Source organism: Ixodes scapularis, unplaced genomic scaffold (assembly GCF_016920785.2).
Source record: "Ixodes scapularis isolate PalLabHiFi unplaced genomic scaffold, ASM1692078v2 PGA_scaffold6__148_contigs__length_123643588, whole genome shotgun sequence".
NCBI classification, from domain to species: Eukaryota; Metazoa; Arthropoda; class Arachnida; order Ixodida; family Ixodidae; genus Ixodes; species Ixodes scapularis.
Genome location: NW_024609881.1, coordinates 32,635,760 through 32,652,586, shown reverse-complemented (window position 1 = coordinate 32,652,586; position 16,827 = coordinate 32,635,760). Strand labels below are relative to the sequence as shown.

Genomic DNA, 16,827 nt, shown 5'->3' with positions numbered 1-16,827 from the left:
GGAACTCACGAAAGGGACAAAATTGGGGGTGGTTTGGCTGTATACACACATATTTCATTGTTTAACTCTTGCACGCACGCCTCATCCAGGAACGTTTCAAAATCGAACGAGAACTAAACTGGTAAAAGAAGAATGATAAGGGCCCTCGACTAAAACCTGCTGCTACGGTAAATCCTGTAATATGAGCCATCTCAGAGATAACTTGTATTGAAGTAATTATTCTAATATTTTCAGAAGCTTGTTCATCTTTTTTTTTAAATTTGAGAACTGATGCCTTAATCCGGGGACAATCTGAGATCGACCGAGTTCTCAACTCAAAAAAGGCTTCTGTTCTTTTCGTGAATGTTGTATCAAGTCGGATATTTCAATACTCCTTTGTCCCGATATTAGTTTTTTTATTTACTATATCTGTTTCGGGGTGATTGGGAAAATTAATTTAAGGTACAGATTTAGTACGTGGAAAAATATTACGTGTCGCATGTGAATTCGGATATTGTTCACCAGAACATTCGCTCCCATAAATTAGGTACATACTGTAGTATTTCCACTCCTTACAATAAAAATCACTTTTTTTATAATCACATCACTTTAATAATTAGGCAGAATCCTTTGAAAACTTAATTTTATACTTTTCGACTATCGTAAATTAAAACAGCTCGTTTTGTTTCCTAGCTAATTGATGCCACTTGCACAATGCTGGAAGTGATCGTAAATGTGTAATAGAGAACGAATCAACCTCATTTGACAAATTGGTCTCAAGAACCGAAGAAAATAATTTTGAGAAAAAAAATGCGTCCAGCACATGAGCCATTTTCGTTTACTGCAGTAGTATGGCAAATATAATACTTCGTTGTATATTTAAATTGTACTCGGTTGAACTTCGCTGTTTGTCACAATTTTGCGTGAGGGGACTCCGAAATATTTTTGTACAGATGTAATACACATCTTAGACACTACAAAATTTACCATAACATTGGGGAGGGATTCTAATCAATTCATAAAATCATAACGACTTTTTTTATACAGAAGAGTAAACTGCATTCTGAATAACTCGAATCCTATCCGTAGTGCTAATGCATCAAAAAGTTTATTCGCCTGAGGAACCTGCAGTTTACACGTCATCATCGTGTAATGTTGGCACAAGAATAGCGGTGTATAATAAGAGGGAGTAGTGGCATGGCAGATTGTTCAAAATGAAACGTTTCGGTTTTAGGGTCGTATTTGTATATTAAATACATAGGCTTCCATAGGAGTGCTGACGTAACCCACTTAGAGATGCCGCAAGTTTACGATAGCACAAATGTCTGGGGATGAGAGCTCGGATCGCGGAAGACGGCTTCACCTTCCCAGACGTATGCCTTTTGGTTTCACGAAGGAAATGAAAAGTGTATGCGCGTCCGCCCACTTTTGGTATTCACTTTCCTCTCAGAACCATGGTTTTCCCTACTTTGTCCTGTCGGAAGAGACAGCGCAGATCGAAGACCTCCAGTGGCGCAGGTGTATCTCTACCCGCTACCCGGAATACCAGCCGGAATACCTCCGAGGCTTCGCGGAGCCAGTAAGGAGGATTCTCTCTGGCTACCTGGACGGGCGTCGCTCTGAACGGGAGACCAGTCGGGTACGCCTCCCACCACCGCTGGTTAGAGAGGCCAGAATGTGACTCCCCTGTCGGGGCCGTCCAAGAGCCGTTCCATGGAGATAAATAAAATGCGCTAAGGGAGAGGACAGAAGCAGAAACGACACAGGGAGTGCACACAAGGACCACGGGGCAAACGGATCGCAAAGAGTGCGAAATTCGGAACCCACCGCCGGCCATCAAATTTGATACGGAGCAGCGCCTTCTCTGCCATTTGTGCGGGGAGACCGAGCCCAACACACCTGGCCGGCGCACTCGACCGGGTCCGCCTCACCGCTGAGTGGACTCGACGGGCAAACCATTGGACTCATGCCGTCCAGGTTGTCTTCCTCGCATAGTGGTACTTCCTCACAGAGTAAAACGTAAATAAAATCCACGCGCTAAACGTTGCAACACCATTATTTGTTTAAAACGAGCGCAAGAGGGTGTAAGTTAGGAAAAACACCATTCTTACATCCTGTTTTCAAGATTCATGAACGTCGCTGGGCGTAAAAAGGGCGCGATGATGATTTCCACTTATACGCCATTTTTACGCCCCACTTGTAGTGATGGTGTAATGAAATGGCGTAAATAGGGTGTATTGGTGAATTTCACGCCCTTCATTCACAAGGTGTGAAAGGGGCGTGATTGCGGTGCAGTCCAATACAACCGTGATTCCATAGCCGCTTACGCTTAATGTGTTGTAAACCATCGATGATGTGAGGCGGTACAAACACCGCTATGATTGATCGACACACAATGTCGCATATTATTAGAGAGTGCCAGAGAATAGTTTCTACAACACCGATCAAACTTTCCGTCCGACACGAGCCGAAAATTGCGTGTCTCGCGTGCATCAAGTTTAGTTAAACTTTTATTTTAAGAATCGTCTACGCACGGGAAGATAAATGCAGACATACAAAAATACTTCCCAGGCAGCACACAGTATTGTGTCGATATTGACTTTAATTCTAAAGATTGTGCCGGTACCACTTCGATGTAGCCGATGTCTGTAAAGAATCGGATGGGTCGCCATCGACGCCATCCTGACATACCGTACTCGACGCCCTTTTCTGTTGGGTGTTCAGAGTGTCCTTAGTAAATCGGCTATGCCGGCGACAGATTTCTATTTCTTGAGCGTCAAATCCGACGTTGAAAAAATGAAAACACAGAGATTAAGCAAAACTCCATCTACTTACTTTTAGCACGATGAAGGCCTCCTGCGCCGAAGCTTTGAGTTAACTGTGGAGTCCTCATTTTCGGTAGTACCAGCTTAGCTTACTCGGCCTCACTCTACTTATTGCAGCTTTGTTAAGATTTAGTTTTTTTTGCGTAGTTCTGAACAAACAATGCCGCAAGACATTCGAAAGTGCTAGGTTCACGCCACCCCCGCTAGGATATGCGATTCTTATCTCTGCATGGTGACGTCAAAATGCCAAGCGTCCCGACGCTGTTTTTCCCCGTTTTTTTCTTTGGAACGCGTGAAACGGCGTTTCTTGTCTTATGCTCTCATCGTCAGTGCGTTGAACTGCGTTGCGTCGAGAAATGAGAGCCACTCACCTGCATATCTGTGCTTCGTATGAAGCGTGGAATCCAAGGAAAGAGCTTGGCGCCTTGTTTCTCGCAGTTGCAACGGAGTCGAACACACTCAAACACTCGCAAACGAAGCTGTGTGGTTCATTTAGCTTTGATCCGTGCTTCGTCGGCGATAATCTTTTTTATGTATTTTTCTTTTGAGCTTGCGTTACGCACCAAAGCAGGCTCCCGTCTCTACATCTGTGGCAGTTCGAGACTCTCAATTTTGTAATACCCAAAGCATGTACTGACAAGTCCCTTTTCGCGGCGCTCACTAGACATTGTAGGAGGCATATACACCAACTCATGTTCACAAACAAACAGGAGCGCCCCTGACGGACGCCACCGGCGCCGCGCATGCGCAATGAAGTTTGGGCAAGAAGCTTGACGTCGATCATAAACAAACCATTGAAATGCAATGTTGTCGGCGTCGGTGTGAGTCCCCGTGCTCTTTTCCCGTTTCAATTATTGGTTCTTCGGCTTCCTTGCAATGTCTACTACTTATGCGGCCTCGGCGAAATTGCCGAGGCTGGTTACACAACAAAACTTCGCGTGAATAGTGTGACATGCGGCGATTCCTTCCGTGTGGACGCCACAAAATGGACGGTAAAGCCTGATTAACATGATGAGATTCCGCTCGCAATTTTCAGTCGCGACGTCGCTAGGGCTGCAAACCGTTGATCCGTAATGAGATGGTTGACATCGATACTGAAAATCGCAAAGAGAATCGGTAACAAATTGATGCTGACCACTAGTAACAATAATGAACTTCGAGTTATGACTACTGTTTACACCCAAACTGCTTACATCAGACAACTTTGAAACTTAAAAGACTTGCGTGGCCTGGCATTACTTCTTATTGCAATTACGAGAAAAACGTTTGGTCGGCGGACCGGTGTCGTCTAAAAGAGCCAACGACAAGCAGAAACGCTTGAAAGAGCAGACGACAATTCGAACGAACAGCTGGCCGTTGGAATCTGAAGACGCACTGAACCTAGTCCGCAGGGGGTTCGTACAACTTGATGGTTTCCCCACGTTCATGTAGTTACAAAACAAATACATTTGATGACCAGACGCATTTGCGAATTCAACCCAAAGGTCTTCCAGTCGACGGCGTATGATTTTTCCTTTTCATGGCACATATCCACGTTTACAGAGTAACCGAGCACATGAAAAACTGACCCACAAACCTTTATCGATTCTTTTGGTCAGCCCCAGTCGCGGCGTTTTGACGAGAATGCAGGGTTTTGTCTAGTTTTTTTTTCTTCAAAACAACGCAATAATGCTCGTCTCGCATGGTGACTTCCGCCCACAGCCCTAGACCGGAAGTGCGCTCGACCTGCCACCACAGCGCCGGCGTTGAGTTGGTGTATATTCCGTTCCATTAGGGTCATAGCAGAGAGGGTAAAAGAGAAAAAAATGCACTCCCCCTCTCACCCCGCATCTCGTCCGCTCCGCCGAGTGGGCTGTAGCTAGCGTCCGGCTCACGTGCAAACTCTGTTTAAAATCGCGTCATTTTGTAACTTTCAAGCGCAGATGCGCAGATTTTGGTATGCCAGTTGTCGTGTAATACTATGCTAGATAAAAAGACTCACAGGGTCCAATTACGCTGTTACCTGCGTGCAAATAAAAAAAAAGAGGGAAAACTTTGCCAGATTGGCCGGTCTCTTTGGCGAAAAGTAAAGCCGATTGCTGTACCTTTTTTACTATACATAAGTTCGTGTGTAGGCCTTTAGCGACCATGAGTGGAAGTCTGAAATAATAAATAAAACGTGCTCTCCTGCCGCAATACAAACAGTAGTTGAGGGTAGTACTGCCGGTTGACTCAACTGCTATTTAAGTAACGGAAAAAATATATGCTAGTTCACCATTTAGCAAACTAGAACAACAGAGAGCTATTGGCTGATTTTGGAGTAGCAACAACTACTTTAAGAACGCGAACCACTTCACAACGGCAGCTACGAGCGAGAGTTCGATGTTCGGTAGAGCCCGCCGATACAGCCCAAAGATGGAGAACGGCAACCTCCCGGTTTGTCGTCTGCTAGCGGAGTCGGGCGCGTGCCCTCTCCCTCGTTTTACCTCACCGAACCCGCTGAACTTCCCGGATGTGTGGAGAGGGCGCTGCGGTCTAACAAAATGGTGCCGCCCGGAGAGCGCTAAATGGAATGGTCTATACAAAACGGCTGATTCAGATGGGCTGCATTTTCCATTTCCCTTTCACCTCGTCTTCTGTTATGGTGCCCCACCTTCGTTTGTGTCTTCATGAAGCTGTGAGCGAGCTCAATGGGCGCTTCTAGCGAATCAGAGGGATGGAGCGAAAGACGTGACCCCTCTTTGTCAGACGAGAGCGCTTTGGACCAAAAGTTACTGCGTGGCTCACAATGACGCGCTGATGGGCACACTGGGGTTGTTCTTCGACGTTTGCCAAGTCATCGTGATATGTAGGGGCAAACGTGGGTCCGGTTTCTGAAACTCGCTTTTTAGTGTACTGCTTTTCGAGCGTTGTAGTTGCGGCCGTGGTGTTTCGTCGTGAACGCCCCAAATATATCCATGCCAATTTTTAGGTAATGGTCGTTTTCTTCATCGGAGTCTATCTCGATCGAAACGACCATCAGAAAGTTCTCCAAAAAATGGATCGTAAAACTTTCTTGATGGCCAATCAGACCTTTTTGATGGCCCATCAGGCTTTTTGATTGACCATCACATGTTCCTGGCGGGCCATCACATCTTCTTGACGAACCATCACACCTGCTTTATGGTCCAACAGACCTTATCTGATGGCCAAACAGACCCTTTTGATGGTCCATCAGACTTCTTTCATTGTCTGAAAGGCTTACTTGACGGTGTCTGACGGACAATGAACCATTTTCTGATGGTGGCTGATGTTCCATTAAAAACCTCTGTTAATAGTCAGAGGTCGTCAAAACGTTTCTTCAGATGACTGACAAACAATCGGAACGTTTTGAAGCTGCCCGGATGAGACCATTAGGATAGCTAGATAGATCATTAGAACCCAAAAAGGCTGATGTTGTTTTCACTAACATATTTTGGTAATGGAAAGAACCTGACTACATTCGGAAGGTTACACCTGTGGCCGAGAGAAGGCGCAAATGATCTCAGGTCATTGCGCACGCGTGAATTACATTCGGTGTGTAAAGCAGACAGCGGCGTGGCTCGATAAATGTGTGTTCAATCCTTAATAATCTACCTCAGCAATTGCCTTAGGATAGTCAATAGATAACGAAGACACTTCCTTGTAAACTAACGCATGTATTTTCTACCATATTTTTGCTTTAAATTGTTTTATTCCCCGTTGGTGAAACAATTTGTTGATCCGCTTTCTACGTGAACTAGATTCTTTTCACGATCTAATTTTTAAAAGAATGTGCCAAAAAAACCTACTTTGCTTGGTAGAAAATTTATTAACTAGGCGTACATGTACTGGGAACTAAATGTTTGCGAGGAAAAACGTTGACAGAGGAATGCGCTAATACGTGGCTTACCGCATTGTCGGGCCGACGAGGCTTAGTGTATTGCACGCTGTCGGACGACGCGGTCGTGTCCAGCATGGACGATGGGGACAGAGGGCAGAAAGCCACTCAAGGGACACCGATCAAGTTGCTGCGCGTCGTGGAGTCTCGAAAGTAGTGAGCGGATTAAGCCATTTCCACTTCTGTTTTGTTTTTGCGATTACAGAATTTAACGTTCTATTATTTCTAAATAGAAACAGTAACATGCAAGAAACAAAATATAGACTTTTCCTTCGGGTTCCTATGAGGATTTCAAAAGGTACCCTAACGGTTCTGATGTTGCTTTTGGAAATAATAATGGGCACAGAATAAGATTCGCAATTGACTGTGATGAAAGAGACATCTGTAGCAACCACTAGTCGTGTCCGAAGTTCCCACAATAAGAAGGCTGGACAAATTGCAAAACTAAGCATTTAAACATTATGTAGGCTACGCGTTGCGCTCACGCTGCTTGCAATGGAGTGCATGGCCGAAAGTCGTAAGGACAAGAAAGAACAGAGCGGTACTCATTATTTTGGTTTTGACTCGTTATGGGCTGGAACTGTATGTGTACATTTTTTGTGAAGCGTTATATGCTTTTCCTTTATTACATTTTGCATGACAAGTCCACTATCATTCTTTTGTCATCATGGATGGCAGAAGAATGAGGAATGGATGAGCGTCAAACGTCATATGTCTTTGAGATAAGGGCAGCTGAACTGGAATAAACATAAACATAAAGAAAAGACCACACTCACCTCTTTACTTACAACGGACTTTTCTTCGTGTCTATATTTATTCTAGTTCAGCTGACCTTATCCGGAGTATAAAGCAACTAGCTCTGCTTAAGCCTGTCATATGTTTGACATGTTTTCGTGCTCACGCTGTTTACAATCTACAGGACAATGCGGATGGAGAAGACATACGTCGCCTTTCACCACTTGACGATTTGATCTTATGCGATGTTTGTATTCAAAAGGTCATTTGTTCTGCTTACACGGAACACTTCGGGCAGCTCTCATGAAAATTTATAAATTATTTTTGTTATAATTAGAGTCTATTTGTAATTGAAACGGGTCGAAATATTGTGTGGGCGTTCCCTCTACTCCTTCCTTTTTCGCTTCTTAAATTATGCCAATGGAACATATAGGAAAATAAAAAAAACGTTCACAGTGAATTTTATATTTCTTGGGTCTTTATGCACGCTGCATTTGTTATGTGTAATGCTCAAATTAGTATTTAAATAATGAGGCCCCATTTGCAATTATGCTTTTTTTTAACAAATGTACTTGCGTTAAAATTTTTTCCCACACGTAATTCATGCCGGTTAGAAATAAAAGCCCGAATTATTTAAACCAATATCACCAGTATTTATTTATTTATATTTCATTTTTATTTGACATACTGTCAGTCCTGGTTAGGACTTTGACAAGTGTGGCAACGAGTTACACTTGTAAAAGCAGCAGGAAAAGCAACCCGGCAAAGAATCACAATGCGAGGACTCCTCGTCCGCGATAGATTCGTCGTTGGTCTTCCGGACTCTAAGCTGGTAGACAAGTTATGTCGCACGCCAAGGCTAACGCTCGAAGATGCGAAACTTCAGGCCCGTATTCACGACGACGCCGTGAAGGCCCGTTGTGAAGTTTTCCAGAAGGAACCAAATCCTGGCATTGTGGTCTCCGAAGCAAAAGTCTGAAAACGTCTTCCTTAGCCACAATGGCGTTCCGACTTGGCAGGGGAAGGCTCAGCGAGGATTTCCGAGCGTTGCTCAAGCAATGGACGCTGCAGGTTCTCCGGCAGGGCGCCTCACCCCCGCTCCGACTGTCCTGCAAAAGAGGCAAGATGCAGGTGGCGCAAGAAAGTTGGACACTTCGAAACCGTCTGTGAGAAAAAAAGCCATGGGCTCTGTCGAGCTGCACACAGTTCCGGCAGGCGTCCGTACCAGAGCCAAGTTCGCAACCGTGGGTGTCAACGGACACAACATGAACTTCAATGTGGACTCTGGAGTGGAGGTGACCGTGGTGTCGAGTTCATTACCTGGAGCACCGAAAAAGCTTCATGCACCAGAATGTGAGCTCACGGGCCCCGGAAAGCACCCCCTGAAAGTACTGGGCACGTTCCCCGCAAAGCTGCAATGGCGGGACGAGTCGACCGTGCAGGACATTTACGTCATGCCATCACAACACTCTCCCTCTTCTCGGCTTCCTAGCAATACAAGCGCTGGGAGTCGTTCAGTTTGTCGACAATGTGGCGACACCAGCGGTGCTGCGGAGAGACAGGCTTTTCGACGGTCTGGGGGAGCTAAAAGAGGAGTACGTCATCCGTCTCCGACCTGGCGCCAAGCCCTTCGCTCTAAGCGTTTTGAGGAGGGTCCCAATCCCGCTGCACGACGTCGTTCGTGGGGAGGTCCAGAAGCTAGTGTCTGAAGGAGTTATCCGCAAGGTTGAGCGCCCCACAGACTGGTGCGCGGGCATGGTCGTCGTTCCAAAGACACGAGGAGGCTACCGCATCTGCGTAGACCTCACGCGCCTCAACGAAGTCCTACTGTAGGAACGTCACATTTTACCTTCGGTTGAGAACATCACCGGACGTCTCGGGCAAGCAAAGGTTTTCTCGAAGCTGGACGACACTGCAAGCTTCCACCAAGTGAGGCTTTCTGAAGAAAGTCAGGAGCTGACGACGTTCATAACCCCGATGGGAAGGTTCTGTTTCCGCAGTCTGGCTTTTGGCATCTGTTCAGCGCCAGAGTACTTCGAGCGTCAGATGCGTCGCATTTTAGAGGGACTGGAAGGAGTTGTAAGCATGATCGACGACATTCTCGTCTTCGGCGCATCAAAGTGAGAGCACGATCGTCGACTCCAGAAAGTGCTCCAAAGGCTCGACGAGGCAGACGTCAAACTGAACAAGAAGTGCAGCTTCGCTGCCTCAGAAGTCAAGTTTCTCGGAGTGTTGGTCAGCGCGAGAGGAAGTAGCCTGAACCCCGGAAATATTGAAGCCCTGCAGAAGTTGCCGATGCCCTCGAACGTTAGCGGGGTACGAAGACTGCTAGGAATGGCGAACCACGAGGGGCGCTTCATCCCACACCTCTCGGACGTCACGGCACCAATCAGAGGACCGCTGCAACAGCGCAACTCGTGGTACTGGGGACCAAGCCAGCAAGCTTCCTTTGAGAAGCTAAAGAGCATGCTGAGCTCTCATATCTGCTTGGCCTAGTACGACCCGTCCTACCCAACTCTAGTTTCAGCTGATGCAAGCTCTCACGGACTCGGGGCCGTCATGCTTCAAGATCAGCCCTCCGGCAAGAGAGGGGCAGTGGCCTATTTATCAAGGGCTCTCACAACCACCGAACCTCGCTACAGCCAAACCGAAAAAGAAGCCCTGGCCGTAACGTGGGCGGTCGAGAGCCTCGATCAGTTTTTGAGAGGCATCGACTTCCAAGTCGAAACAGATCACCGCCCTCTCGTCACGCTCTTGGGATCCGCGGAGTTGGATCTGATGCCAAATCGAATTCAGCGACTACGCATCCGCCTCATACGCTACCAGTTCACCGTTCCTTATGTCCCAGGCAAACTTGTAGCTACGGCGGACACCCTGTCAAGGGCACCGGTGCAGGAACTGGATCAGCACTGCCAACGTGCGTTGGACTCCATAGAACCCTTCGTCGGCGAAGTGGTTTCAGTAGCCACTGATTTCGTGTCATCCCGCCTGGAAGCCCTACGAAAGCACCAAGCGGAAGACGGCATCTGCTCGGGCTTACAACGCTTCTGCGAGAAGGGGTGGCCAGAACATGTGTCCAGAGCTCCTGTGCATCTACGAGAGTACTGGAAGGAACGTGGGAACGTCACCGTGTGCAATGGCTTATTACTAAAAGACCGCCGCATCTTCATTCCGCGCTCGCTGCGACACGACATACTGCAGCTGATACATGAAGGCCATAAGGGCATTGGACGCTGCAAGGCAAGGGCAAGGGACGCAGTTTGGTGGCCTGCTCTAAACAGCGAAATAGAGGAACTTATGACAGCCTGCGAGCGGTGCGCCCAAGCAAGAGTACAACGCTCCGAGCCACTCATCAGCACACCGACTCCCGGTCGTCCGTAGCAGAGAGTCGGTGTGAATTTGTTCGAGCTCGAGGGGAGGCACTACGTGCTCGTCGTGGACTATTATTCCCGCTTCCCAGAGGTCATCAGCTTGACGTCGACGACGTTCAACGTCCGTCGTCGCAGCAGTCAAGAGCTCATTCGCCCTGTTTGGGATCCTCGACGTGCTGGTATCGGACAATAGACCGCAGTTCTCTTCGAGCGAGTTCGCTGAGTTCGCCCAGAGCTACGGTTTCCAGAGCGGAGCGTATGCTGCGGACCATGAAAGAGCTGTTCTACAAGTCAAGGGACCCGCATATGGCCCTCCTGCTGTATCGAGACACCCCTGGAGTGACCGGTTACAGCACGTCCCAACCGCTAATGGGCCGACGGTTGCACACAAAGATACCGAAGATGCCAGAGACGTTGCAGCCGGGGTGGTCATCACGTCGGGACTTCAAAAGGAAAAGCAGAAAGGCCCGAAGACGCCAGCGAAAGGACTTCAATTGCCGTCACGCCGCCCGCCAACTTCGCCTGCTGTCCGTAAGAGACGACGTGTGGGTGCAAGACGTGCGGTGCCGAGCAACATTCCTCACTCCAGCGAAGCGGCCGCGCTCCTACGTAGGCGAGACCGGGACAGGAGTCCTGCAACGCAACCGCCGACACCTGGTACCATTCGATGCGTCTCCGGCGGGCTTCGACGCTCCGGATCCCAGCGGTTCGACCAATGATACTACGGCTCCAGCCAGGCCGGCAATCTTAACGGCAAGAGCAAGTCCGGGTGCCGGAAGCGAACAACAGCCGACCGCAGTTGAGCCTGCACCAACAGCAGCGCCGACGAACTTGACGAACTCCTCTTCAAAATCATCGTCGACGGACACGTCGACGTCGGACAATACGCCGATAAGAGTGACTCGGTCGGGCCGCCAAGTTAGGCGACCGGTACGTCTGTACTTGTAAAATTTAGGAGGGGGGATGTAGTGATGACACGACAGTTTTCACTGGCGTGCCCCGCGGCGACGCGTACTTCCTTCCATGCTAGTGCGCATGCTCGGGGTTATCTTCAGTTCGAGAGAAGTGATAATAAAAAACGGGTGCCGGACACCGGTGTGGCTGGTCGCTCCTTCCCCGCGAAACACTCCTCACCGCATTTTTAGGTAGTCTTTGATTCTGGCCATTGAACTCAATAATTGTTGGCATGGCAACGTCTTTCGAAAGTATATTGTCTTGCACGTGCTGGCGTCTGCAGTAGTAATTGTTCTAAAGCAAAAAGCGCTCGTGGCAAAAAATCTAAAACAAAGTTTACCTTGCACGCGCGTTCTTTAAAGCCTTATTATGATTATTTACTTCGAATCTTTTATAAGAGGAAGGCCAGCGCGCACGGGCCGTAGAATTACACTTCCAGTGATCTCGATGCTTGGGTAATTTAGAAAAAAGGTGTATTGGGACGCCGTCTGTTTTTTTGTGCTATCAATACCCGGCCGATTTAGTCAAGACGATCTGCTTTCCAAAGAAGTTGCCATGACGCCAATTATCGCGTTTATTCAGGCTTAGGAATGGCAAGGATCCATACTATCTAAAAAATGCGGCGAGGTTATTGCTCATGCTTTGCGAGTTAAGTGAGGTAAGGCAAAGCGAAAGCCTCCTGCACCATTCGTTGCTGACTAACGCGCCCGAGATTGCAGCTACAACGACATATTAGTTTCAAAGCGAGCGGCGCTCACACACCGGGACACCGCCATGTTTCCGCGCATCCCTACCGAGCCCCAGTCCAGAGCCTCCTAGATAAGTGTACAATGCCCGTCAGCTCGTGGCTCCGGCAATGCAAAGGCGGCCGGCAAAAAGTGCGTGTGGTTCCCGCGTGGCGGCGCCAGCTAGGCGTACATGTTGGTGGGGAGAGGTCCTCCTCTCCACAAGCAGTGTGCACTGCTTGTGGAGAGGAGGACGGGACGGCTGAGCACTTGATACTCTACTGTAAAGGGCTTCACCCTATGCCTACCGAAGCCAACATAGATTTAATAAAGTCATTGGGTTTTAGAGACAGCGAAGGGAGAGTGGATTTCAAGACTGTAGAGATCACCAAGCAAATATTAAGTGAATGGTGGCAGAAATCGAGAGAAAACTAGATATTTTCTTATTCACTGATGGGAAGGGGGTTTCATGGCCTCACCTTCTTTGCACTGCGGAGTGAATATAGATTTCACATTTAAATATTCTAAGCTTAAATGGTAAAACAAAATGGCTAGCTGGCGTAAGCTACCGCCCTATCCAAAGGGCTCAGTCGTATTCATCCATCCATCCATCCTGTTGTGTTGTGCGGTGAAGCCCATGGGCCTTCCCGAAGGGAGCATAAGATTCGCCGGACGTGCCCGGCGGCCAAATTGCCAAATATCGGCGTGCACGGCGGCAACTCGGTGAGAACCCCTTGAGCCGCTGTGATTGGACTCTAACCCCGGATGAGGAGCAGTATCTGGGTTAGCCGTGCGTAAGTAGGAAAAGCGCAGCGGTATTAATAATTTCGGCCAGCAGGTTTTGCAAGCTCGAACGTCAGAAAAGAGCAAAATTAAGGTCAGGCAAGGCAGTGAAACGTCGGTCGAAAGTTCGGCTTTCTATATTACGCAGTCGCGCTGGTCAAAGGCTTTTCATATAATAACATTGCACCGTGTCTAAATTTTCAGCATGTTGAATTATGTAAATAAAAAAAAAAGACGTCGTGAGCAGTGATAAGCAAGGATCGAACTGTGTCTAAATAAGGGACAGCAGTTCTGCTGAAAGAAGTTTTGCAACAACATTTTGTCTCTCTTTTTTTATAATTGATGCGTTTCAACGCATTAAAACAAACCCTAGCAACACAAGACATTGCTGCAGTGTTGTGCTATGTTACTGGTGGAACGTGATCGAGTCACGTTGCAGTGACGAGTGCTGGAAATCCGACCAAATTTAAGAGAAAACCGACTTGTAGCAAGTGCTGGAATTATTAGCGGGAGTAAAGGCACCCAGTAAACTCATTGGAAACAAATATAATTTTTATACATATATCATATATTTGCGCAGAAAGACCAACACAGACACAAAATCACTAAATGATAAGGCTTAAAGGACAAATAAAATACATATGAACAGAGTTCCGCTTGACTAGAGGTAGAAAAAGAAGACACTGCTCTAATCTACCATTGCGTGCATTCTACCTCACCTTCTGAAACTTCCGAGATGGAGGCTTTCGTGCAAACATCTTAAATCTATCGTTCCTGTCTGTGTGACAGAAGGCATAGTTAACAAGGAGCGGTCTGAAGAACTTTGTGCAGACAAGATGGATCAGTTCACGGCGATGAGCCTTGTTGTTCGTCGGGCAGAGCAGCAAAGGAGAGTCATACACTGCTGGCAGTGCAAGCTTCACAAAAGTTTCGAGGGGCTGCCAATTCCTGAGGTTGTGCGAGAACACATCCGCTGCAAACATCCTGAGGGCATTGAGAAGGTGGGCGAGTTTATCTGAGGGATACAAAAGGCCTCCCCGGTCCAGGTGGTTTGTGATCCCTTGCAGGGCACTGTTTGTCTTCGGCTTTGGAAGAAGAGGTATGCAGAAGAAGCATGAAAAGTGTTCTTGTACAACACGGGCAATGTAGCCCCCAACGTGCACTGTCGCCGACAGCTCGAGGCTTGGCAGGTATTGTACATTGAGATCTGACAGCTTTTCTAAGATTTCCGCTGCACTCTGTGGAAGTTGGAAAGCCGTGGCATCTGACACTGTTGGTGGTATGCACCGCATTGCTGAAGTCATACCCGATGAGGTCGAGGCAGCATGCGACACATTGCTCTGCTGGGAAGCTTTGATGAAACCAGTTTTCAGGATCTTTGCGATTCCTGAGATTGCAGTTCGAACGCTAAGCTGGTCATTGCACCCTTGAGATCGTCTCAATGAGCCAAACAGGGACTCAATGGCGTCGCTGCTGAACTTCCTTGTCAATACAAATCCAAACTCTTCCTTGGTGAGAAGGTGTTGTACACATGCAACTGTCGAGTATGTTGTCAAAAGAGAAGGGCTTCGTAGGTTTCTGTCGTCAGGAACTGTGATGGGCTTGCCGTGCTCTTGATCTGCTCGAGATAGGCTGGGAATGAAAACTCGAGCCATTCCAGACGAGGGTCGTCTGGGTGATCATACTGGCGCACATCTGGGTAGCGTTGGTGTATGTGTTGTGTGCAGTTACTGGTATCATGCAAAAGGAACCAGCGGTACACAGAGTCCATGAAGAAGATGGTTGGTCCTGCGTCCGCATACAGTAGGTCACTCGTGAGGCCAGCTTGTTCCTGGAGGTGCTTGAGCACAGCGCTCACTTCAGGGGAGAAGAGCTGGACTGCTCTCTTGGCATTCATTGTCTCTATGCTGCTAGGGAAAAGATGTTTGCGACTCAGGAACCTGACTGGCTTGACAGCCGCCTTTCTCTGGAGCTCGTACAACTTCTTGAGGTAGAAGGACTTGATCTCATTGTCCTTTCCAAAGTTGCGTTCCAGGAATTGGGACCGTATATTCTTCAAGATATGAACATAGTCAAAGCTAAGGAACAGAATCCTCTCAGGGTCATTTGGGTGCAAGATATGGTGTGTAAGGAGTCCCCCACAAAGCTGCTTCATTGCATTGACATTCACTCGGTGATTGTCAGTTACAATACGGAGTACTTTGAAGCCAACGTCTTCACCTTGCCCAAGACATGAAGCAGAAGCTTGGCCAGTTCGGTCCCTCTTAACCCTTTGGTAAAAAAGTAGGCAACAGGGATCCGGTATGGAGTGCTGAGCCCATTCATGAGAAAGCACAGCAGCCAATTTGCCAGGATGGGCTGCTTGGTCTTTTCAGTCAATGGTCCCAGGTCCACTTGGCCCACAAAGACATCCTGCTGCTTGTTGTAGTGCAAGCTCTGTTTGATCTGCATTTTATCAATAATGAGAGAGCATGTCCTTGATTGTGTGTTTGCCAGGTTGTGCAGTCCTGTTTGAAGCCGAGCCTTCGCCAAGTCGCTGAAGCCAGTTTGACCTGAGGCAGCTCCAATGTAGCTTTGCAGAGTGTTCCTGCTGGGAAGTTTAAAAAGCTCTTCAGATCTTATGTGTTCATGGGCCTTTGTAGAAATGTGTCTCAGAAAAATGCAGTGACGGATGGTATGTTCTGTCCACCTTGGGCTTTTCTTGTGGTAGTTCTTTACTTGGTCGACTAGAAACATAGCCGACATGTTCTTTTCCTTTGCTTGTTCACGGATGTTAAGAAAATTTGTGACATCATCTTCTTCCCGCAGGTTTTGCAACTTTTCCAAGTCTTTTTTGTATCTGTAAACAGTGTTCTTGAGTCTCTCCACTTGGTTTCGCAGGGTGGTGACTCGTCGGGTCCATTTACGTTTCTTTACTGTTATTTGTGCTGACATCTTTCGAACGCCTGCCTTTGTTCCTTGATGGGTGAACAGCACTGGCTGTTGGCATGGCCTGCTGTCTGACACTTCTGATGCCTGCCTGTTTTGAGGCTCCAAGGTGCTCGCTGGAGATGTCCAGATTATTTGGATTCGCTCAGCACCTTCATTGCACAGAAAGGAGGTCGGTGGAGTGTCCAGTGGAGAGCTTGATGTCGCATCAGTCACTTGCGAACTGCCTGTGTCCAGGGATTGCCTCTTCTTGGGAACTTCTGATGAATATGGAGTGCTGCACTTCCTTCTGATAGCGTCCTTCATCTTGGTTATATTTGAAGGCGGCATGCTCCAAAAGATGTTTGGGATAGCGCCCTTCTTCAGCTTCCGGCGTTTGCCCTCAACATAGTCAGATGGCACAAAGTGCCGACTGCAAACCATGGAGTAGGTTAAAGGCAGCCAGTCATCTCTCTTGATTGCTTGTAGCCAGCTCGCTCGTTCATCCGGGTCTGATGGTATTTCGTGGAGAGTGAAGTTCCTTTCCTGACCTGGTTTCCGTCTGCTTGAACCACAATGTGGTATGCAGCAGGTCATGCCTGAAATAGGACGTCCATGATTAGGGCCATACCATCCTTTTCTCTTCCTTATTTGAATATAATAGTGATCAC

The 16,827-nt window shown here is 47.8% G+C and overlaps 1 pseudogene; it reads right to left on the bottom strand.

Moving 5' to 3' along the window:
* Window positions 1-13,959: 13,959 nt before the first annotated feature.
* On the bottom strand, window positions 13,960-16,183 carry LOC120840010 (annotated as a pseudogene).
* Between the last annotated feature and the right edge of the window lie 644 nt (window positions 16,184-16,827).